The sequence below is a fragment of the Globicephala melas genome, chromosome 11 (genome assembly GCF_963455315.2).
Source record: "Globicephala melas chromosome 11, mGloMel1.2, whole genome shotgun sequence".
NCBI lineage: Eukaryota > Metazoa > Chordata > Mammalia > Artiodactyla > Delphinidae > Globicephala > Globicephala melas.
In genome coordinates, this window is record NC_083324.2 from 101,036,721 (window position 1) to 101,062,379 (window position 25,659).

The 25,659-nt window shown below is 45.5% G+C and overlaps 1 long non-coding RNA gene across 4 annotated transcripts in view; it reads right to left on the reverse strand.

Annotated features, from left to right (window-relative positions):
• The window catches only part of LOC115866226 (uncharacterized), a 197,518-nt gene that overhangs the window by 30,948 nt on the left and 140,911 nt on the right, over positions 1-25,659 (reverse strand). Inside the window, exons 1-3 of one of the 4 annotated variants that reach the window (XR_009565919.1) lie at positions 13,491-16,013; positions 13,244-13,351; positions 11,012-12,455 (exon numbers count right to left, since the gene is read on the reverse strand). The exons of 2 other annotated variants lie outside the window; for them this stretch is intronic. This is a non-coding gene — a long non-coding RNA (uncharacterized lncRNA). Of the gene's footprint in view, positions 1-11,011; positions 13,352-13,490; positions 16,014-25,659 lie in introns of those variants that run through there. One more of the 4 variants, XR_009565918.1, reaches the window with a different exon arrangement.

Sequence of the window (25,659 nt, forward strand, 5' to 3'; positions counted from 1 at the left end):
GTAAATCAATTATATTTCAATGACATTAGCATATTATATATACGCATATATATTTACAGTAAGTTATATATATGTGTGTATATATATTTTATATGTGCTCCAAAATGCTAGCAGTGATGGGGATTATGGTGTTGATATTGGCTATTGTGAATGATCTTCCATTTCATCTATGTGCTACTGTTATAGTTAGAAAAAACACAGTTTTAAAATGAGGTCTTTTTATAAAGACAAAAAATAGCGTAATTTATTGAGCACTAACTCTGTCAGGCGCTGTCCTGAGAATTCTACGTGTACTAGTGCATGTCCTCTCCATACCAGCTCTATGGAATAAGCATTACTGTTATACACTGTGCCAGTTACTACGTGGTTATAAGTATCAACTGCGCAAAGACCAGGAGCCTTGGAAACGTCGTGCTGAATGAAAGACCTCAGTCAAGAAAGACCCCCTATTGCATGATTTCACTTACAGGAAATACAAACCTTCAGAATAGGCAAGTCTGTAGCGACAGAAAGTAGATTAGTGGTGGCCAGGGACTGTGGTTGCCAGTCGTTGGCTGGGTGTAGCCTGGGGAACACAGCCGTGGCATGACGGCCATGGTGGCTCCACAGGGACCGTGGCTTGAGGCTGTCAGCCGTACTCCGCACAGCAGCTTTGCTGGAAGGAGCCCTAAGGGATCCACCACCATGGCTGCCACACGGAGGCCTGCCCGGCAGGGGACCGGTTCTTCCATGGTACCTGTGGGCGGTACCTGAGAGGAGATTTACAAAAGGGAGGTAGTGGGGTGAATGACACCCCACCATGGCAGGCACTTATTGGGCCAAGATTGAAACCTGTCATCCTTTCTCCTGGACCCGTCCTAAGTTCCTCTCGCTCTCGGCTGTCCCGTTGGCTGTGGGCCGTGGTGCCCTGCAGATGGAATTAGCACGGCCTGCCTCCAGGACCCCAGAGAAGACATCCGGACTCCTCTATGGGGGTTTAACACAAATCCACACGGCATCCAGCCCCACGGGCACCGCTGACACTGCAGGGTCTGCCATATTGTATGGCCCCAGGGGCAGGGCTGAGGCAGCAGGACCCACCGCAGAGCTTTGCCCTGCTCTATCCTCCATGTCATCCAACACACAGGCCTGAGCACCTCCCAGGCATGTAAAGTGGCCTGCAGAGGTCAAAGAGGCAGTCTGGGCAACGTGTGCTAGGGATACGAGACACAGCACTTTATGTGTTACTCTGGAGGGACATCTGGTCACCCCCTGGACCCCTAAAAACTTAACTCTATGGCAGCACCCTGAATTTTTGTATGGCTTGTCCCCCACCTTCTGACGCATACGTATCTTACCAAAGCCTCCAACAGGCTCGCCACTGCTCGCCTGACTTGTCCAGTCAGCAGGATGCCATCAATTTAATGAATTCATGTGATGCTTTGCTGGATGGCCAGTGGTCCGTATTTCCTTGGACTGACACAGAGGCCAGGAAAGCTAACAGAGTCCTGGGACACAATTATAAACAAATGTTCTTGTCTGTTCTACACGAATACAAACTGGTTGTGTTCCTTTTTTCTGATGGGAATGGAAGAGAGCGCATCCACCGAACAATAACCACGTCTGGCCTCCAGCTCCAAGTGCGCAACTGGAGCTCCTACCTGGTTGACCTCGGGTCGTCTACACGGATGCAGAAAAGGTAGGAAACTCGTGCAAGTTCACACAGAAAATTGTGCGGCCAGAAAGGGACATGGAATCCTACACTAAAACATTCTTCTCACCAGTATGTGAAATGTTGCAAGATTAGCAATGCTTTGGTAGGAGAAGCAGGCACAGATAGAGGCCTGTAGGTGGAAATGCTTTCACCGCCCCTCTTCCATCCTTGGTCTGGGACCTTTCTTTGCATCCTATGGAGGGGATTTCTCCATCAGGACTTCCTACTCGACAGCTACTGACCCGTTTCCTCTTTGCCTTTTTAATGGGAACACCCACCATGTGTATGTCCGGTCACAAAGTTGCCTTGACAAGTACCATATGAAAATACCAGAAAGTCAAGGGGCAGTATGGTTGCATAGAACATGCTTTGTTTAAAAGTATGTTTTTAACATTTAAAACAATCTATTCCTAAAGGTTACTCTTAACACGGGCTACTTGGTCCAACTCCATTCTTTGTGATAGTGCTAAGGCAATAAAGCCAGGATCCTGAGCTGTCATTTGGTGTCAATCACAACTTTCAAAAGAAGAAAGGGGACAAACTTAGACCAGGTGACTTCTGGGGTCAGGACCCTGAAGCGGTTTGGAGTCAGGGAGCCTCGACATTTGCAGAAAGGGTCCATAGCCTCTATCTCCCGACAGCCTTGACTAAACAGAGGCCACGAGAGACGCCAGAACCGCCTTAAATTCTCACCCTCCTTTTTCTATCGCGTGTCACAGACAACTTCCTGTCACCCAAATGCATCCTTCTTTCCTTCTGCCAAGAGGAAGATTGTCAGGTGCCGTCATATTCAATAGATGGTTATTCAGTCGCACTTGAAAATGTTCATTTACTGTAACAGGCTCATTATTCTAGGAATGTAATTGGAACCCAGGCTGTTATGACCTCAGGAAATAGAATATAACAAAACTATGCAGAATATTAACATTGCCCCCCGAACAGGGCAGCCCTCTCCTCAGGGAAGGTGGAGAACCCATCACCCGACCTTTCTCTCCTCTCACAAGCTCAGCGACGGTTTGATCTCTGGGAACATTAGGAGACTTCGAATCAAGAATCCTTAATGGACCCATGGAGAAACTGAAGCCTATCAGCTTAAGAAAATAGAACTTTTACTGTCCTAGAGCATTTCCTCTAGTGACCCTACAAATCTGGAATAGCCAAGAACTAAGCAAGAAAGATCTTTTGTGTGCTGAGGTGTGTAGGGCATCAGGCAGCATAGAAGTTGGGTGGACTTATCTACAACCAGGTGTTCTGATAAGAACTGAAAGCATATTGAAAGGTGAAGGAAAATTAAGAGGGGGCATGAAAATCAAAGCCCCTATTAATAGCCTATGTAAAATGAGGGGGTTAGACAAGAGGACAAGCTCTGACATTGTATTTCATGTCTATTATGCTTTTTAAAATTATTAATAAAATGGAGTTCAGTATAAATATAATGCCCTGTACACCATCCAAATAGCCGATGCAGGAATCTGGTTTGCTATTAATGATTTAGACTGGAATCTGTTCAACAAATGAGATTAAAATAATTGGAAGTGTAATTAGCGATGTTATCCCCTTCAGTGGGAGCAACGCTTAGGCTAATCTGAGACCTTATTCCTAAGCCTCGGCATAACTGTGTTCCAGAGACCTCACTTGAGTTTGGTCTCCCTTTTTGGAGTAAAGTTTTATGGCCTCATGTGACTTTATAAAAAGGCCATCATTATATGCGCGCGCGCGCGCACGCACACACACACACACACACACACACACACACACACATACACACGAGCCATGTTTGAAATTTCTAATTTCAGCCTCTGAACAAAGAAACTATTTTGTAGTATAATAAGACATATTTACTAGTATTAAAGTAGCAGGCTTATTGTAAGTTTTACAACATTAAAAATGTGATGGGATTTTTAACCCCAAAATAATTTATAGCGCTTAACATTTCTCAGTTGACTTAAAAACACAGAGCCCAGACCAACAATCCAACAGATAAATGGGCAAAGGATAGGAACAGAGAATAATTATATCTTAAAAATATGAAATAGGAAAAATAGGAAAAGATACTCACTGCGCTTAGTATAAGAAAAATGCAAATTAAAACTATACCAAGATGTCATTTTTCATCAACCACCTTGGCAAAACTCCAAAAGTTGTTAGTACTTTTCACTGGTGAGGCTTCGGGGAAACAGGCCCCCTCATACCTCGCGGTGGTACTGTAGATTCCTTCTGGTCCAGCAATGCTCTATTTGGCAGTAGCCATCAGAATTATCATGCATATTACCCTCTAATCCATTATTTCCCTTCTGTAACTTTACTCTACAGGTAGACTTGCACACGTGCAAAGTGACATATAAAGAAGGTTTTCCATTGCAGCATTGTTTATAATAACAAAAGACTGGAAACACCCCAAATTTCCATTATTTTAAAACTATTTAAATTATGGAACATGCAGTTATTTGAAAAAATGAGGAGTCTTTCTATATATTGATATGGAAAAAATCTCCAGATCTATAATTTTGTGGAAAAAGCAAAGGTGAAAAACCTGAGACTATCGTATATTCCGTTTGAGGAACAATGAAAGGAGAGATTAAAAAAATATATAGTTGTGTTTGCTAGTATTTATATTTAAAAACTCTGGAAAGATGCACAAGAAACAAACAAAAGTTTTATGGGAGTGAGATGGGTAGCAGATAGAGGTAGAAGGAGGGCTTTCTACTACATATCTTTCGTTTATTTTTCTTCCAGCTTTATTGAGATATAATTGATATATAACATTATGTAAATGTAAGGTGTGCAACGTGGTGATATAAAGTATGTATATATTGTGAAATGATTACCACAATAAGGTTAGTAAACACATCCATCACCTCACAGTTACAATTTTTTTTTTGTATGTGTGGTGAAAACTTTTAAAATGTACGCTCTTAGCAACTTTCAAATATGCAGTACAGTGTTGTTAATCATAGTCACCATGCTGTACACTACTCTCCTAGGACTCATTCATTTTACTACCTCTGGAAGCCACCAAACTGTTTACATGAGTTTTGTGTTTTAAGATTCCACATGTAAATGAGATCAGACAGTATTCGTCTTTCTCTGAGTGGGAATAATACAAAGTGCCCTTAGGCTTCCTCCATGTGGTCACAAGCGTGGTGTGTACATATGTACCACATTTCTTTGTCCTTTCAGCCATCAGTGGGCGCTTAGATGGTTTCCATGCCTTGACTACTGTGAATAACGCTTCATTGAACATGGGGTTGCAGCGATCTCCTCAAGATAGTGATTTCGTTTCCTTCAGATACATACCCAGGAGTGGCATTGCTGGATCATATAGTAGTTTTATTTCTAGTTTTTTGAGGAAACTCTGTACTGTTTTCCATAGGGGCTACACCAAGTTACATTCCACCAACAGTGCACAAGGGTTCCCTTTTCTCCACACCCTTGCCAATTCTTCTTGTTTCTTGTCTTTTTGTTAACAGTCACCGTAAAGAGGTGTGAGGTGATAGCTCTTTGTAGTTTTAATTTGCATTTCCCTGACAATTAGTGATGTTGAGCATCTTTCCATGTACGTGTTAGCCATCTGTGTATCTTCTTTGAAAAAAATGTCTATTCAGGTCCTTTCCCCATTTTTAAATTGGATTACTTGGTTTTTTGCTATTGAGTTGTATGAGTTCCTTATATATTTTGGATATTAATTCCTTATCATATGTGTGATTTGCGAATATTTTCTCCCATTCTGTATGTTTGTTGCCTTTTCATGTTGTTGATGGTTTCTTTTCTTTTTTTTTCCTTTGCGGTACTCGGGCCTCTCACCGTGTGGCCTCTCCCACTGCAGAGCACAGGCTCCGGACGCGCAGGCTCTGCGGCCATGGCTCACGGGCCCAGCCGCTCCGCGGCACGTGGGATCTTCCCGGACCAGGGCACGAACCCGCGTCCCCTGCATCGGCAGGCGGACTCTCAACCACTGCGCCACCAGGGAAGCCTGATGGTTTCTTTTTAAAAAAAATTTTATTGGAATATAGCTGATTTACAAATGCTGTGTTAGTTTCAGATGTACAGCAAAGTGATTCCGTTATACATGTTTCTGTTTTGTATGAAGTTTTTTGGTTTGATGTAGTCCACTTGTTTATTTTTGCTTTTGCTGCTGTATCTTTTCACCTACTAGAAAAATCAGCATGTATTTCACGGTGACTGATTTTTAAAATGTTCCTTAAAAAATACTTTGCTTCTTATTTAGACCTAGAGTTAACCATGATAAAGTTAGCCAAGATATCATAAGAGTCCCAGTTAGATACCTTTATTACATAAAGGTTTAATGACATGTTTAGATTATTATTTTACTATTATTGCAACAGCCTCCTAGTGGGCTTCCCCCGCACCTGCCACCAGTCCATCTTCAAGCCAGCAACCGGAATCATCCTGCTGAGAGCATGACTGAGATCGTGTCAGTCTTCTGCTCAAAACTCTCTAAAGGCATACTGTCTTGCTCTTCATAAAAGCCCTTTAATGGTGTATGAGCTCCAGTGAAAGCAGCCCCCAGCACCTCCTGTGCCAGGTGTCACTGTGGCTTCTTAGCTACAAATGCATCCTTCTTTGCCTGCCTTCTGATGCTGGAGCAGGTCCTGGGATATTCTCCTGGTGCAAGGCCCAGCTTTGTCAGCAGAGGGCACTGCAGGGGGAGGTGATGGTGTTTGATTTTTCTCTTATAGCTCAGCTGCCAGAGATCCAAAGATGCCCACTCCCAGATTACCCAGGGGATCATGTCATACCGTCTCCAATGAGTCTGAATATGTTGGGATGGGAGAGGACCATCCAGCTTCACCTTCCTCAGGTGCTCTGACTCAGCCCTCAGTAGCTCTCCCTACATCTGCTATTTCCATTTCCTTTAGGGTTCTCGCTATCTCTTAGTAGGTAATCCTTCTTTTACTAGTTAATAATTTTTGTATTAAATTTCCCTATTCAAAAAATGAGTATGACAAAAATGGGTTACCTGTCTACATACTAACAGAGAACATTTTGAAAAGGAAACCAAGGAAACAATCCCTTTCACAGCATTGTCAAAAAGAATATAATACTCAGTAATAAACTTAACCAAGGAGGTGAAAGATTTGTACACTGAAAGCTGAAAATGTTGCCGAAAGAAATTAGAGAAAAATAAATGGAAAGCATTCCATGTTCATGGATTGGAAGATTTAAAATACTAAAACTAGACTTCAGACTTAAATTGGTAAAATGCCCCCATTACAGTGTCCCCAAAGCAATCTACAGAGTCAGTGCAATCCCTATCAGAATGCCAATGGCATTTTTTTGCAGAAACAGGAAAAAAAAAATCCTAAAATTCATATGGAATGTTAAGGGACCCCAAATAGCCAACACAATCTTAAAAAAGAACAAAGTTGGAAGCATCATAGTTCCTGATTTCATAACATATTACAAAGCTACAGCGATCAAAAGAGTATGGTACTGGCATAAAGACAGACAAATACTGTATGATCCCTCTATGAAGGATCTAACTAACCAAATTCATAGAGATGGAAGGTAGAAGGGTGGTTGCCAGAGGCTGGGGGTAGGGGGACTGGGGAGTTGTTCAAGGGGTATTGAGCCAGTTTTACAAGATGAAAAAGTTGTAGAGATCTGTTACACAGCAACGTGAATACACTAAACAGTACTGAGTAGTACACTTTAAAAAATGTTAAATGTAAGAATGGTTAAAAAAAAAGGTAAAAATAATATGATTAAACTTTGATGTCAATGTATGATTAGGACATCTGATTTTCTGGGAAATGGAATGAGATTCTAAACAAAATACTACAAAATTTCTCAATCATAAACATCTTGCAGCATTAAAAAAAAAAAACTATACTTTTGTCCTTGCCTAGACCCAGACTAACCCTGATCTCACCTGTCATTTATTCTGACTTCCTTTCTGCTCCTCAAATTAGCAGACATATTCCGACCTCAGAATGCTTACAATTGCTGTTCCCTTGGCCTGAATTGCTCCTTCAAGTCTTTGCTGAGATATCACTTTCCCAGTGAGGACTTTCCTTGATGCTCTAATATAAAAACCCTGTTCCTTGTAATTACCCTCTTTCCCAGCTTCATTCTTAGTCTAGTGCCAATTACAGTCTGACAGCCATATATTTTATGTAGTTTTTTACTGCCAATGATATAAGCTCCATGATATAAGTTTCAAGAGGACAGGAATTCATTCCTTCATTCATTTATAGAATCCTGTTTACTATTGGTTCCCCCAAACCTACAAATGTATCAAGCACATATTAGGAGCTCAATAATACTTGCTGAAATGGCAAATTAATTCATGAATGAAACAATAACCTTTCGACGCCACGACAGAGCACGAGTGGTTCGGAATCCAGGTCATCTGATTCCGGAACCTGCACTTTTATTCTCTCTGCCCTGCTGCTTCCTTATCACAGGAGGCCGTTGGTGGGTTAGGCTGTCTCTTCTAGTTGACAAGAACATTACCAATAGTATTTAGGCGAAATATTTAACAAGATTTGGAATGATCTCTCCTTCCCCACTCAGCTTGGGCCTCGGCAGCCGTCAGAAGAGAGGTTTCGATGTTTTGTGGCCATTCACTCTATGTTCCCATCTGTTAGTTCTTCGTCACAGCCCCAACGAAAAGAAGCGGTGGGCTTTGCCCTTTCCATGGGTGATCTCTGCTGGCAGATGTTAACTCAGTGATCTGATCTAGAATGTTGCTGGGGATTGATTTCAAGCTTACAGGTTCATAATCTCCAAAGCTCAGCCGTTACACTTAAACAAGGAAACTAACAGGACCTTGACCCGCTCCCTTCCTCTGGCACCACTGCAATGATTGTCCATGAGTTAACATAACAAAATGACTCTGAAATTATTACACTTCCAAGTTTGTTTTCTTTTAAATAATCTGTACGTTCATCCATTCTAATTAAAAACTTGCTAAAATATCTGAAATAACAATTCCAATATGTAATATCCCATAATAGAATATTAAAACATCTATAATCTTCAATTACTTATGGTTTAAAAAATTCTATTTTCCTTATAGGTGCATTTGTGACCAAGTAATCATAAACTCCAAGATACTAATTTTGCTCAGAATCGATGGCAACCTGGCCTGATCTAGGGCAACCCATTCGTGCTCTGGCTCTAATATTTACGTGCCTTGATGAGTGCTCACATCTTTTAGAAAACGGGAAGGCGAAAATAAGAGTACAAGCAGACAGTGGCACCTGGCCCTTCCTGGCCACTGTGCAGGTAAGTATTCTGAGGCCCCGTGTTGATACATCCCTGCCGTATAAGAAAATTCAACCACTGGGTCCCAAGCCAAAGATGTGCTAGTCTAAGTCATACCGACTGTTATGACAAATCACTCTTTCTTTCCAAATTTCCCCCGTTTGTGCTTTCAAAGGCTGGCCTTGTGCCTCTGCATAACATGTCAGGGCCAAGATGCTGCTCTGAGCTCATCTGATCTGGAGAGATAGGACGACCTGTCAGACGTGGATTTTGTTGCCTTTGCAAAATTCATGTATGGGAAAGAGTGGAACGTGGTGAAAGTAGGAACAAAAAATTAAATAAGTGAAAAACTCTTAAGGTGAAAAGTTGAGTGTGTGTAGTGACACACACATACACACACAAACAGAAAACCTAAACAACATATGAGGTAATTGCTATATATCACACTCTATATCCTAAAATCAGAGAATAACTCTTTTTTCCAAATGACCTATTAATAGTCACAAAAATTGACTCTAGTCAGCCAGAAAGAAGACCTCCATACATATTTTAAATTAAAAAAGTAAAACTAACAGTTTCTGATCATAATGCAATAAAATGAGAAATTAATAATAAAAGTAGAAACTAGAAGACAAACCTACCATCTAGAAATATTTTTAAAATTTTAAATTCTTCTGTCGCTGAAAAATCAAGATCAAAATAGCAGAATATTTAGAAAACAACATATATCAAAACCCATGAGGCGCAATTAAAGGAATGTTCGGAGGGAAAGAGTCGCTTTAGATACTGATGTTGCTAAAAAGGAAATATGGAAGATGAGCGAAGTAAGCATACAGTTTAAGAACTTGGAAAGAAAACAACAGAATGAACTTAAGGAAAACAGAAAGAAGGAATTTCTACAACTAAAAGCAGAAATGAAAAAAATAAAAAATAGGAAAACAGTAGTACCAATCCATAGATACAAGCACTGATTTTAGTAAAACTCACATCGAAAACCACTGGAAGTTCCTACTGTATAGCACAGGGAAATACAGTCAATGTCCTGGGATAAACCATAATGGAAAAGAATATAAAAAAGAATAAATATATGTGTAGAAATGAGTCACTTTGCTGTACAGCAGTAATTAACACAACATTGTAAATTAACTATACTAACCCTAAATCAACTATATTTCAATTTTTTAAAAGCTATTGGAATGATGAGGGGAGAAATACCAATATGAAAAACACCAGAGGGCTCATACGTGGTGGTGAAAACGTGAAAAAGTAGACACAAATTATCATTAGTATCCCCAACTCCAGTCTCTGAGCTCCCGCAGGGTCCAGTTTCTCCCCTCCTTCCCGCCATGGGTGCCTCAGGCCCTCATCCTGGCCCTTGAAGGCTCTGTCCCGGAAGCAGGGTCCCAGCTTTCCTTTCTCCCTACAGCCCCACTCCCACTGCTCAGGTGAGCCAAGCTCCCGCCAGGGCCTGCGGCCAGCACGTCACAGCAGAGCGCGACACAGCAAACCCAGCTCCTCATGCCCCCTCTAAGGAGAGGTGACTGAGGCTCCGTCACTGTGATGTGGGGGCAAAGTCAAAGAAACTGTCTACGGTTGTGACCCAAAGAGGAAGTTTTTGGCAGGAGAATTTCTGAAGTTATGGCTCTGACTTGGGGCCCCCAACTACCAGTTCCCAGGGTCCTGCAGTCAGACCTCATAGAGGGCTTGGCCAGCCAGGTCCACATAGGAGGCAGACGGTTCGCCTGGAAAACTCTTAATGAAAAGATCATTACAGAGGTTTGCGCAGGTTCGGGGGTCAGTCAGGTACTCCAATAGCAACAGGGAAAACGATTACCCCCCACCAAAAGGTAAGGCAAGCGGTGCTCCCCGCGGGGGACATGGGCACTGCCGACCCAGGACAGGTGGGTGAGCTTCCGACCTCTTTCTGCCCCACCCTCTGATATCCCACAGGTGTTGTCCACTGGTCAAACCCAACTGGATGCCAGCGTCCCTGGGCACAGAGCAGGCTGAGAAGGACCGAGAATAAACCTGGGCTCTGTGATCAATACAGAACAGCCGGCTCGGCCACGATCCGCACCTGAGGCTCACCTGACCCCCATGGATGGCATCCTTTTCCTTCAGAGACGACCCCACTGACGGTGGATGGTCCAGACTGCACGCCGACGTCTTGTTCATGAAGACTGATGGGATTTTCTCTCTTCCCAGATGTGAACTGAAGTCCCCAAGAAGCTAAAATGTGTTCTGGAGAACTGACACGTTATCTATCGTGTCAAAAAATCACCTGAAACATCTCCAGAAGTAATTAAAGTTTAAAAAACGAAAACAAAAACCAGGAAGGCATTTTCTATAGGGGTAATTATTTGGACACCACTGGAAATCAGTGTTTATATGATGTGCTCACAAAAGCCGAAATGCACCCTGGGATAAACCCCACCATCTGTAACACAGGCTCATTGCATTCCCTTCCGACGTCACAGGCACACAGACAAAAGGAGCGGTGTTTGTGAAGGTGTCTGTCCAGCTGTAAAGAGCTAGGCAAATATAAGTTTATAGTATTATATTTATATAGTACAATCTGTTATTATTATATTAGAATGTTATATAATAATATAATACGAATTAATAAACATGCATTATATTTATGATGTACATTCAGAAGAAATTCTTTAGTTTACTCTTTTATTAAACAAGTATTTATTAAGTACCATGGGCCAAGCTTCTAGAATATACAAACAAATATGAAAAGTCCAGCCCGCAGAATTTACACTCTAGAAAGTGCAGGGTTCAACAAACTACGGTGGGTGGGTCCAATCGCCTGCTGTCTATCTACAGCCTGTGAGCTAAAAGTTGTTTTTACAGTTTTAAATGGTTTTTAAAAATAAGAAAAATAATATTTCATGTCAAAATTAGATAAAATACAAACTTTAATGTCCATGAATAAAGTTTTGTTGGAACATGGCCACACCACTTGTTTACATACGGTTGCGGCCGCTTGACGCCATCACCGCAGAGTTGAGCAGTTGAGACAGAGCCCGTGTAGCCCACAAGGTCTAAAGTAGTTATTCTCTGGCCTTTACCGAACAACGCTGCCGAGCCCTGATCTAGCAGAAGACAGATCCGTGAACAAATAACTGCAGCAAGTTCAGCGTAAGGGTGCAGTCGGGGCGGAGCACAGGACAGGATCACATCCGCCGTAGGAGGCGTGGGTGGCGCGGGGGAGCCAGAGGCTTTAGGAGGAGGCGGGCTTGGCCATTCCGGAGCAGACTGCACCACCCACGCGATATTGATAAACGTACCCATCAGCAGGACTTCCTCCAGGGACCGTCTTCGTAACGCTGACGGTGAGTTTATCCAGACCCCACCAAACGTCTGTCCTTTTCCCCAGGCGACTGATGCCACGCCCATGCCAGATTAATAGATGGCTGAGCGTTTTGGAGACAATCTCTCTGGCCAAGGCATCACTTACTCGCTCAGGAATTGGAGCTGTGCCAACCTATAGCCTGATTGCCACTGGGTTTCCATCAGCTACCAACTAGCCACAGAGAGAAATGGGAAATTTGTGGTTGGACAGGATTCAAAAATGAAAAATAACAGAAAGAGTTGGGTTGAAAGCAAGGGCCCACGAGCGGAGGGACACTCCATGAGAAACCACAGCACCAGCAGAAGGATGGAGACAAGAAAAGAAAAGGATCAAAGGCACCGAGAACAAGAGGTCCAGGGAGCACGCTGCAAAGGATCTGGGGAGTGCGGAAATCAGCACAGCAGAGCGCTGAGCCTCGTGAGGTGGTGGGATAGGAAACCCATCTCCTCTCCCCAGTTCCAATAATGAAATGAGACGCTGCTCTCTGAAAGGAGCAAGAATGCCATGCTCTGGGCTTATCTGAAATGGACTGATAGTTCCGACAAGCAAGTTATTTGACGTTGAGTGTAAGACACGGGTTGAGCATCCCTCCTCCTTCCCTCCCCCACGCACTGGCCGTGGTCCCTGGCTCTCTCCGCACCATGGTCACTGGTGCTGTGTGGAGGGGCACATCCCCTGCTGGCATCTGGGGAGGATTCCCAGTGGAGAACCAAAGGAAAGGGAAGACGTGCGCAGGGAGGATTTGCAGCCCTGGGAGGGGTGAATGGCAGCACCGGGTCTCCTGAAGATTCTAGGAAGCCTCCTGTCTCCCCTCGAGCTCTGCACGGCCAGCCTTTACTGGCCCGCAGTGCGCTAAGCCCCCAGCATCAAGCCCACCAGCAGTAAAGCAGCCCAGCCACGGTCCCCACACCAGCCCCTTTAATAGCAAAGAGCTAAAGAGACCTCTGCACAGATCTCACTTCACTTCTGTTTCCTGGAAGGTGTGTTCCCGCTCATCCTAGCACTTTCCTCGGGATCCTAGAGCCGCCTTGCTCAGGTGTGATCCTCGCCGAGGAGGAGACGGCTGCCTGGTGGCGGAGATAACTCTTCTGTATTTTACAGATTTAAAATGCTTGCGTCTTACAGAGCCTCACGATAATGCTGTGGGCGGATCATTTTATTCCCACTTTGCAGGTGGGATCACTGAGCCACAGAGAAGCAAACTACCTCGTCCAAGATGCTTTCGCTGAAACGTGCCGGAGCCAGGGCGGGACCTGGGTCTTCAGAGGCCAGCTCCTCCGCGTTCCACTGGCTGAAGCTGCCTGGATATACACTGTGTTTACATCACTGACGGAGCCAACGCCTCCAAAAGAGTCAGCATTAGTATTTGCTTTAGCCTACCACAGAAGAACGAGATTCTTCCTAAGGAGTAAGGACCGGAGAGAACGTAAATAAATTAAACGTAATGCTGCTCACCTTGAAAGCGTGTGTGCATGTGTGTCTGCATATCGGAGTTGGATGTGGGATGTATGTGGAGTTCTCTGTGGGGCGTGGATGTGTGTTTTAGGTGCCTGTGTGTGTGTAAGTACACAAGTGCAGAAAGCATCTTGCCGGGAAAATGGGGGAGGTGGGAGGAAAACACAGGCTACACCAACCACAGAACTCAATGCTGCTGCCCTGGACTTCAGAGCAGGCGGGTCGGGGGAACTTTCCAGAGAAGGAGAACCTTGAGTCTCGAGGCTGGGGGCCCTCAGAGTGGTGCCCAGCTCCGCTTCTCCATCCACGGCAGGAAGGTCAATCCCTCACCTCATGCCAGTTCTCCACGTGTGTTCACTTCGATCATGAGGACTTTTTGAGAAGACGCTGATGAAGCGGGTGTTTATGAATGCGGGCCTGAGATGAGGGCAGCGCAGGTTATGGCGGCGAGTTATTTATAATCTCCCTGTGACAGTCCTAATCCTACGGGCTTCCTTGCATTACTCTTCAGAGAATTTTTATTCGTGAAAAACAGCAAATTGTTCATCTCTGAAACACTAGATAGTTCTGTGTCTCTGAGAGTATTTTGAAAATTATAAATGATAAGGAAACTCTGGGCCAGATTTTTTATGTGACTCTCCAAGAATTATGTAGGATGGGAATCTGACCCTTGGAGAGTTAACGATGTTTCTGGAGACGGGGAAGACTTCACGCACCAGAACGAAAGTGCCTTAAATCATATCGGTGGTGCAATTACCTCTCAGCAAAGATCCTCAGAGTTGAAGTTCAAGCTGTGGACCAGAAGGATGGTTGGGGAAACAGGGTCCCCCTTGTTAAAATAAAGCAATTAGTTTAATATAGACTATCAGGCAGGGAGAGCAGGGGAGGGGAATTCCCCTTGTCAAACGCTGAACATTCAGAGAATCACTTAGAGCAAAAGTAATAAGGAGCTCTTCGTGGAAAAGTTGGCCCTATACCATGTCTAAATGCAAACATGTGTGTTCCTTCTTTTTTTAATTCATTTAAACTTCTGTTAACTGGGAATATTTTTATGTTCATTCTGTCGTTCCCTTTCTCACTTGAACAAAAATGTGTCAGGGGACAAGAATGGCGCCCAGGGTTGCAAGCGTGTTTAGACACCATAAAATACTTAACAGCTCTTTCCGGTATGGTTAAACCCCACCGAACGGCTAAACAAACTTTAACTTACCATTCACGGGCTGAAGCACTCAAAGGGCCATAAGATTTTGCTGCTGCTAATTTATATCTCTTAGAGACATGAAATAAAAAATAAGTCATTTAGAAGTTCCCAAACCCACATTCCTTCTTGTGAAATAAAGATTTTTATTTCCAGGGGTTTACGTTCTCTTTGCCACAGAGAAGAGCAGCATTGCTCTGATAGCTTTAAAGTTCTTTGCTCCCTATAGAGATTTTAAAAAATAAGCCTTGGAAATAGGTGATTTGGACCCAATCAGGATCCAGAGTTTGCTCGGTTCTGATAAAATGAGTGAAATAAATTAGCTTTTGCAATGATACACCTGGGTGATTGTCAAAAATATTATCCTGAGTTTCTTACTCAAAGAATATCTGCTGTGGGACTCCATTAATCCGAAGTCCCCAAACAGGCTAAGTCATCGATGTTGATAAAGTCCAAACAGCAGCTGTCTGATTGTGAAGCGGGAATAAGGGAACTTTTCTGTTTTATATCTTGATGGGGGCTTTGGTGGATGGAGAGCTATATGATAAGACACCCGTAGGAAATTGTTAACAGTAGGATCTAGGTCATGGATATGCAGGTATTCCCATAAAACCCTTCCAGCTTTTTCATAGTAACGACTTGGAGAAAGGTGAAAGGAGGTACTACCCGCATCGGGCCAGGGACACTGGCTAAGCTGCAGCTTCTCAGACCAGCTCACACAGAGGGTCACCTGCACATAGGTAATCCCGACTCTTTAATTTAAACCCTTCTCAGGTCTGCTTACATGTCAGAACTGCGATGTTTATTCACTATGGGTTTGCTATTTGCTATGGATTATCTTAAACAGTATTAAAGTCCTCACAAAGCTGCTCGAGAGTCATACAGTCCCTTCCTCTAATACGGAAGCTACAGAATTTGTGCAGCAAAGGGTAGATACGAGAGCCACTTCTGGGCTATGAGATGTAAGCAGACGTCTTAGGACAGTGTCCCAGAAAGCTTTTTAAAAAGGAAAAACACGGTAGGTCTGTCCATTTCAGTCTTTTGCTCTTTTTCCTTCATTCATCTCCTTTCTTCCTGCCTGGAATACAGTGCCTGGAGGTGCAGCAGCCATCTTGCCACCATGAGGATGAAGACACACACACACACACACACTGAGGATGGCAGAGCAGGAAGGTAGATGGAGCCTGGGCATTAGCCCTGTTTCGGCCACACTAAGATTTCTTGTTACCTGACATGAATAAATTCCTTATTTTGTAAACATCTTCAGGTTTTCTACTACATTCAGTCAAACACATGCCTAACTAATATTTAGGTATCTTAGATCAACTCTCAAAATGATTTTAACTTACATTGACTTCAGCAAGGAATGTAGCATGTTGAACACTTTGACTAGGAAGGAGGAAGGGTGAAACGCCATGCAACCAGCACGGACAGAGACACGGATGGAGAAGGTCATGAGGACCTGGGGAGCAGGGGCGGGGGGCGTTAAAGCCAATCAGTACGTCTTCCTTTTCCTCCTCCACGCTCGTTAACATTTTTGTACTGAATCTGGTAAAAAAAAAAAAAATGTACAAAGTGCAGGCTTGAAATGAAGAGGGGCTACCCCAGAGAGCACGATGCAGCAGCCTGGGAGACGTCATGGAAGGAACGGGGGAAACAGTTGCTAACAGACAGCCCTGGAGTTGCACAGATTGATTGCGTGTCTTATTGCATCTGAGGACCCCAGGAAACACCTTATCCCACTTCTGCCACCCTCTCTGCATTCCCATCAGAGGCTCCACCTCACAGCCAAAGCCACAGGGTCTTCCAAATGCCAGGGGCCTGGGGGCAGCGTCCATGAAGGGCCAGCCCAGGACATCTTGGCGATGGTGGCTGGGAGCCAGGCTGAGGGCTGGGAGCCACCAGGATACAGTCAACCAGGATGACTGAGTCATTCTACAGATGCTGCAGCTACTGGCCAACCCAGGTTCCCAGACCAGGTTCAAACAGAATAATTTGAGCAGAGTGAATTCGCACTACATGAAAACATAAAGAAGATACAGATCTGTACCTTTCTTATGTTTCCAGAAATGGCTGGCTTCCTGCCCACGGCAAATGTAAAACTTTAATCTGCTAAACTTTGAGAAAGGATGATTTGACTTAGCGTTGGTATGTAGAACGCTGTAGATAACATCTCTCAACATCTTCTAGTTTGGCGTCACCACGTCATTTTGATATTATTTAAGCCTCTATCTTCGACTGAGGCAGCAACCCTGGGCTGGAAATGTAGGCAGCTGACTCTGGAAACACAAGCAGAAAACTGTCAGGCCACCCCGTTCCTGCTCTCCACATGTTGAATTTCACTGGACACTCGCTTATTACAAAACTTGAAAAATATTGTAAACATCTTTCAAAGCCAAACCTCGCCCCAGTTCAACAACTAACGCGACGTGAGTGGCCTGTGAGTTTATAAACCTGGAAGTCACATTCAATCACTAACAGAGAAGGGAGTTTACTTTCGTGGCCAAATGTGTTTTCTGCTTATGACAGGATTTTTTAAATTGCTAGTGAAAGTCGCTATGGCACAGATGGAAAATTACCAGGCAAACGCTGACCATTTCACTTTGTGGTGATGGCTTTGCTCTCTTTTGTTTTTGAAAATAGCGGCACTTTTCAAAAAACAGAAAAGTGTGTTTTCTAGTGTTAAAGTCCTTGCCCTGCCTTGGTTACACAAAAGGTTGAAAACAAGCCATTTACTTCAAAGAGTGAACTGATTCAAAGCAGGCACAAGCGCGTGTGATGATACGTATGTCCCTGGTTTACTCCAGCTATTACTGGAGGCCCTGACTCTTGTGGTCTGAGGGCATCGCAGTGGGACACTGGGATGTCTCCACATCCAACACACCAGACTTGTGTGGAGAAACTCAGCGCGGCAGGAAGCAAACATCTGGGCACTTGGGTCTCTGATGCAGGTCCCTTTTAGCACTAACGCCCAGCAGCCTGCAGACAGGGCTTCGGTTACATATGTCCCCCACATAAACTGGACACCCTGCCACCCATCCCTGGCAAGGTGTTGAATGCAAAGAAATACTGTCTGACGTCCAAGGTTTTAATTAGAAAAGCAATTAACATATTCTACCAGGGCCTCTATAAAATCCCAAGGGGATTCTATGAACTAAAAACAAATAAACAAGCAAAAGCACATAAAGGACCCCAGAAAGTCTTCTTTCCAAATGTTCTTTTTCTTTTCATTTCTCCGTTACACGTCGACTTCTCCTAAAACCTCTCTCCTTCTCCTCTCCACTCTTGTCAAAAAGACCCCTTCAAGTCAGTCTCAGCTGAAGCTCACCTTTCTCCCTGCCCACCTACCCCTTTCCCTCCAGGAACTTTCTGGAAATCCATCAACTCTTCCTGGATCCTCTGCCTTTGCCACGCTCTCACTGCTGTAACCCAACAGAGGCTCGGGAGTGCAGGAGGTGAAGACGAACTCCCCTCGGTGGCTAGGAGTTGGGGGCAGGGTATTGGTAGAGACAGCGATTCCACAGTTCAGGAGAATACAGAAACACTCAAAATGCCTCTTTAGCCAAACTCCAACTTCTTTTCTAGGTAATCAGAACCAACAGTAAGTCCCAAGATTGAGAGATTCGAGTCCATTCCTTCATCCGGCCTCTTCTGGTGACTCGGCACAACAGGGGCTATGGCTGCGGAAAAGTCAATGGGAAAAGTCCCCACCGCCTCTAGAGCTAACACGGAGCTTTGCACAAGGTCCCCACCGCCTCTAGATCTAACACGGAGCTTTGCACAAAGTCCCCACCGCCTCTAGATCTAACACGGAGCTTTGCGCAAAGTCCCCACCGCCTCTAGATCTAACACGGAGCTTTGCACAGGGTCCCCACCGCCTCTAGAGCTAACACGGAGCTTTGCACAGGGTCCCCACCACCTCTAGAGCTAACACGGAGCTTTGCACAAAGTCCCCACCGCCTCTAGAGCTAACACGGAGCTTTGCACAAAGTCCCCACCGCCTCTAGAGCTAACACGGAGCTTTGCACAAAGTCCCCACCGCCTCTAGATCTAACACGGAGCTTTGCACAAAGTCCCCACCGCCTCTAGATCTAACACGGAGCTTTGCACAAAGTCCCCACCGCCTCTGGATCTAACACGGAGCTTTGCACAACTGCCCTCACAGCCAGGGGCAAGCAAGAGCCGCCACCACCAGGGCCTGGGCACAACGGTCTTCAGGACCATCCACATGTCTTAAGTCCGCCCCTTCGTTAAACTGCCTCAGCTGAACTCCAATAGCATATTCATAGCTCTATACATAACTCAGAAAAGCAAGGAATTTCCCTGGAGGTTTTCTACAGCCTGCAGAAAACCCGCAATGGGCTGTGTAGGGTCTACTCTGCGTGTGTGAGTGTGTGTGTGTGTGTGTGTGTGTGTGTGTCTGCACACGTATTTGCCAGTGGAGTACAGGGGACCCACCCGATAGGGTGCCCCAGCAAACACCCTGGGCGGCCACTTGTTTCCGCTACGCCTCCATTTACTCCGAAGCCTGGAACAGTGCAGACGCACAATGAGAAAAAAGACACCGAATTAGAAATATACTCAGATCATCATATTTTCAGTTTCTTACAGCAGAGACAAGTCACTGCTCCGCGGGTGGGAAGCAAGGGTACGCAGAGGTGGGTGCCAGGTACCAGGCCACTCCTCGTGGGGATCCGCGTGGGCGAGCTGCCCTTAGCCGACCCCCGAGCTCCGCCTCATTATGTGCTTTTGGGCAGCCAGCAGATCTCTGCTCTCCTAATCTTTCTGTCATTAGTGATTGGCCTTCCTTCTGGCAGCTTTTTGGCTTGAAACCGAACACTTTTGACAAGTTCTACAGAGACGAGAATTTAGCCAAGGGGCTCTTTTGTCAATTAAGACCTTTCATCCCACAATCGCCATCAGGGGCTCATGGGCTCCCAGTGCTGTCTGGGTTTCAAGAATGAAGAGGAAAAATGTTAGGCCTTCTGAAGTCATTCCCTCCACTCAGGAAAGGCAAATTCTTACCATCACGCATTTAAACACCTGCCCAGAAAGGAGACGTACATGCTCGGAGGGCCTCTCCCCATTTTCTCCACCAGTGGTCATCCGCTGACTTGGAATCACCCAGACAGCCAAAACAAATACATCAGACCCGAGACATCACTGTGGCGTCCAAATTGTCCAAATTGACCGTCTCACCAAGCTGCTAATTCGGAATGATTCTAATTCACAAGAAAATTGTCAAAACTTCTGCTTCAGCTGTTGAAAGCTGGCCTCAAGTTTCTTGATATTGCATTATGTGGAAAATGCACAGACATGTTTCTTATTATTCATAAGCATAATATACTTATGAATACATGGTGATGAGAATGTGACTTAAGTCCAACAGAAGCTGAAATAGATCTCTGGGCTTCTTGCAGACAAATTCACAACTAATTGTTCAGTTTAAGACACCAGGCTTGGGGCTTCCCTGGCGGCGCAGTGGTTGAGAATCCGCCTGCCAACGCAGGGGACACAGGTTTTGAGCCCTGGTGCGGGAAGATCCCACATGCCGAGGAGCAACTAAGCCCGTGCGCCACAATTACTGAGCCTGCGCTCTAGAGCCCGCGTGCCACAACTACTGAAGCCCACGCGCCTAGAGCCCGTGCTCTGCAGCAAGAGAAGCCACTGCAGTGAGAAGCCTGTGCACCGTAATGAAGAGTAGCCCCCGCTCGCCGCAACTAGAGAAAGCCCGCGTGCAGCAATGAAGACCCAACGCAGCCAAAAATAAATAAATAACTAAATAAATTTATTTAAAAAAAAAAAGACAGCAGGCTTTGTTCTGATGGCCGTTAAAAAAAAAATTACTTGTTTTACTCGGGTCATATTTCCCTTTTTGAGATGATTTAAGAACGTTAATAAACTGTAATCTGAAAATTCCCAGGACGTTCTTCCTGCTCTTCTGGGAAAAAGACACAGAGATGAACCCAAGACTGAGACTGAATTATGTTCCAAAAATCCAAAGGCCAAGAGGTCCGGTCGTCCCTCAGAGCAAAGAGCGGCTGATTTACAATATCACCGAAACCCCCACAGAGGTGCGATCACTTCGTTTCCTCTGCCTTTGTAAATTTTGTGTAATTTAAGAATGTTAATGCAGATAGGGTATGGAGCGCCAGCAAATGCTCACATATCAAGGAGCTTTACCCCATATACTCAAGCTTCCGCTTGCTCAACGCCTCTGGATGGAGATTAACTTTCACCTATAGCAAGTTGGGAAAACTAAAGGCTTGCTGACCTATTGGTTCAACTTACTAAATTTCTTCACAAACCTTCAGTTGTGTAACGTGAAGCGCTTCGGTGGAAATCAACAGAAATCATGAAGGACCATGAGATAGATGGACGTGAAGCTGAGCTGAATCACCCTGGATCCCAAGATATTCCAAAGTTCTCCTCAGACCTGGTATCCTCCAACCTTGTGGGAGTGTTTCATCTCAGAGAGGTCCCAAGTAAGACCTACTTGTGCAGAGATAGCCACCCAAAAATAGGATCATAGGAGAAGTAAGAAAGGAGACAAATCACTAGAAAATTAGGAAATTAACATACACAGAATGCACTCTGTCTTTTCCTTAAAATGAAGAAAAGGGGCAAAGTAAGAGGTCTGGTGAGATGTTTTCAAAGCTAATCTCTGCAGAATCAAGTCTTATTAATGATGTTCCACATTCACTGGCCAGAGGCTTTTTAGCATAACCTTTAAGGTTTGCGCTTCTTGGGATATTCTCGGCACAGCCATTTCCCTACTCCTTATCTGGTTACAGCACAGAGGGAGCAGCAGTGATGGGGTTCCGCCCGGGCCGGAGCCACCAGGCCTCTCGGACACGTGGCGGCCACACAAAGCCATTAGCCATCTCCTGCTCGGTTGGGATTCACTTACTTATTCTCTCCATCCCCAAATCAAAAGGGTGAAACCAGAAACTGTCCCTGCCTGTGCTGGGGGCGGAGACACTCATTCAATGATCATGTGAGTACCTGTTACTTTACAGCGTGTAACAAAAGCTTCGAAAGGGAGCTCTGAGGTCTTCCTACAGGGGGCTTGACCCACTGGGGACGTGGGGAAGGGACTCCTGGAAGAAGCAGGGCCGGGCTGCACTACCGGGGAGCCACTGGGCGTTCCTTAGGCAAAGCTAGAAGGAAATGACGCCCAGGCAGAGAGAGCAATACAGAACAGGGCCGTGCCAGTGGGCGGGGCCGGGCCGGGCTTGCCGGGGTGGGTGTGAGGGGCTGCTGTGGGGCTGGGGCACAGGGCGCAAGGGAAAGGGGCCTGGGTGAGGCAAGCTGGCCCAGCCACGCCAGGATCCTGGGCGCCACACGAGGAGCGCCCTCCCCTAAGGCAGAGGAAGCAGGTGATGTGGTTTTCGTCTCATCTGGAAGTAGACTGTTCTATCTGCAGGGCGGGGACTCAACCCAAATGGGCAACAGAGGACGGAGGCAGAATGGGCTATCGCGGTGGCCCAAGGGAAGGACTCCGGGGCCTGGACCGGGAGGTGGGGCTGGGGATGGAGATGCAGTGGGTGTTGGGGGAAGAGAGGGAAGAGCTGGGGGTGTCTCGGAGGTGCTCATGTGCACCCTGGGTGGCTGGTTCACCAACCGCCATTTGTCGGAACAGGGAGCTGAGCAAGCACTAGGCTTTCAAGGGAGAAACCTGACTTTGGTTTGGACATGTCAGAATCGAGCTGCTCTGGGATATCTCAGAGGAAATGTCAAGCGGGCAGTGGGATGCACGGACCTGGGTCTCAGAGGGAGGTCCAGGCCAGAGGCAGACATGATGAGTTATACAACAGGTTAAAGGTTAAGCGTGGGCATAGCTGGCATTACTAATCTATTTGCAAACACAATCCTGGGACCGGAATTTAAAGTAATAAAGACATCTGGACGCTCCTAACTGTTATCCATCACTCCTAACACGCTCTCCCCTGCTCCCCCGCCCCTCCAGCCTTGACACTTCATTACAGCCCCTCCAGGCCCTTCATCTGACACGGGGACTCTTCTAGGAAATCTATTTGACTCTGGGTTTCACATACTAGAATCGCTGTCTTGGTTCCCAGCTGGGACAGTTGGAGATCTTGTTCAGCAGAAGTTCCAGGATGGTGACCCCTTCCACAGCCTATCGCTAAGTTCCCCCAAGACCTTGAGCTGCACTCCATCCAGAGAATTCCTCCTACACCCCTTAGAGGACTGGACACCCACTGAACAAAGAAATACAGCATCCATTGGACAGCGTGAAACCGAGTCATGTTCTTTTTCCAATAAAATGACAGTTTTCTAAGCTCTTGCCGAATTCTTCCAACTTTCTTAACCATTCTCCCCATCCCTGGTGGTCAGTAGCTTAAATCTGTGTTACATATTTAAGACCGAAAAAATTATTCAGACCATCTGAGACTCACACAGACTTTATTCTGGAAAGTCTGGCATTTAAAAATCTGAGTACACCAAGTAATAACTTAGATATTTTTTAATTTAAAAAACTTTTAAAGATTTTAGACAAACAAAACTATAATTTACCTACTGATGGTTACGTTTTTTTAGCCATCTGAATTTAAAATACATCACCCAGATCTACTCAAAAGCAGTGGTTGTTACGGAAAGAAAACTATCAAAAGACATGGTGGCTCTAGTGCAAATTCTTCCTCTTTCTTCGTTTATGACCGTACGGAAGCCACTCAGTGTCTCTGGACCTCAGTGCCTCCCTCTGTTAAACAGGAGTATTAGCACCTGACTTCAAAGATGGTTTTAAAAAACTACGTATCTATGTAAAACTCTTAGATTTATATATTAACTCTACCATTTTATTATTATATGAATGTAAAATATTATTGCTAAAACTTTCCAGAAAACTTTTCCTGTAAACTTCCCTAATGTCTATTTCTCCTTGAAGTGATCTATGTAAAATCCTTTTACAATCAGCACTCTGTGATTTATGCATTAACTTGGCCGGGCCACGGAGCGCCTAAATATTTGGTCGAACATTTTTCTGGGTGTGCCTGTGAGGGTGTTTTGGGATGAGATTCACATTGAATCAGCAGACGGACACAGCAGACGGCTCTCCCCGTGCGGGTGGGCCTCATGCAATTAGGTGAAGGCCCAAACAGAACAAAAAGTCTGAATGAGAGATAATCCACTCTCTCTGCCTGGAGCATTGGCCTTTTCCTGTCTTCAGCCTTGAACCAGAATTTACGACGTCAGCTCTCCTTGTTCTCAGACCTTCTGACTTGGACCTTGGGTCCACCATCAGCTCCCCTGGGTCTCCCCTCCACCCCTGTCAACTCAGATCTTGGCTGATCAGCCTCCATAACTGTGTGAGCCAATTCCTTACAGTAAGTCCCTCTGTCATAGGTATAGATAGATGATAGATGCATATAGATAGATGATAGATGGATATAGATAGATGATAGATGGATATAGATAGATAGATAGATAGACAGATGAAAGATAGAGATGACAGATAGGTAATAGATGATAGATAAATAGAGAGATGATAGGTAGATAGTTATTGGGTTGGCCAAAAAGTTCGTTCCGAGTTTTTGGTAACCACAAACGATCTTTTTGGCTAACCTGATAGATAGACAGACAGACAGATAGATGATAGATAGATACATAGATAGATAGACGACAGATAGGTAATAGATATATGACGGACAGCTAGCTAGCTAGGTAGATATCCATCCTCTTGCTCCGATGCCCCGGAGGGCCCTGACTAGTATACACCCCTTCTCCTAGATGGGCGCAGCCAGAGGGCCTGAACTGTCCTGGCAACAGCGCGAGGTTTGAAGGCCGTGATCTGTGGAGTCAAGGAGGTGGGACTGGACACTCAAGCCGCGCATCTGTGAACGAGCTACCTCAGCTCTCGGAACCTGACCTCTCCAGGCCTTACCGAGAGGCCGAGGTGGCCGGCACACAGCAGCCCTGCCACGAATGCGGCGCCCGTTCCTCTCTGCTTCTTTCTTCCCAGACTCGCTTCCCACCAGGCCAGCGTCCACCCCGTGGGGACAGCTGTTTCCCAACGCTGGTGGCCGTGGGCACGCTGTGTGTCAGCATCCTGACCGCGAGCCGCAATGTCTGCACGTGGCCCTCGCGCCTCCCCGGGGGAGTTCACTGACCCTGCAGGCTCCCGAGGCAATTCTAGGTTGTAAAAACAGGAAACGTTAGAGTTATGTTTCAGAAAATAATTTCTAAATGTTTTTAAGTCCCCAGAAATAATCCACCCTCCCTGCACGCCCCCCTCCTCCCTCGAGAAGCCAGGGGACCCGCAGAAGCTGGGTCATCGTCGGAGCCCCCGGTACCAGGCCCAGGCAGCTCAGCCACGGAGCCAAGGCCGCTGGCACGGTCCTCCCCGCCGTGTCCCGGCCACGGCCCCATCACTTGTCCCCTCTCTCCTCTCTGGGAGGCTCCATCCTCTCTCCTGCAGGCCTTTCCCAGACAGCGGAACGAGACGCCTCCGCCACGAAGGGCCCTCTCGACGGCGCTGCTCGGTACATCCCAGCTCGTCGTGGCTCTGGCCGAAAGTGAATACCTAAGACCCAGCGGGAAGATGGGTTATTTTTGGAAAGGCGCTGCTGTTTACTCTGGAGAAAACCCACCACACTAGGAGTGACAAATACTTTTCCCTTTGCTCACAGATAATTTGGGGGGACACTTTGGCAATAGCCGCATCTGTAGATGATTTTTTTAAGCACCAGCCTTGGGCCG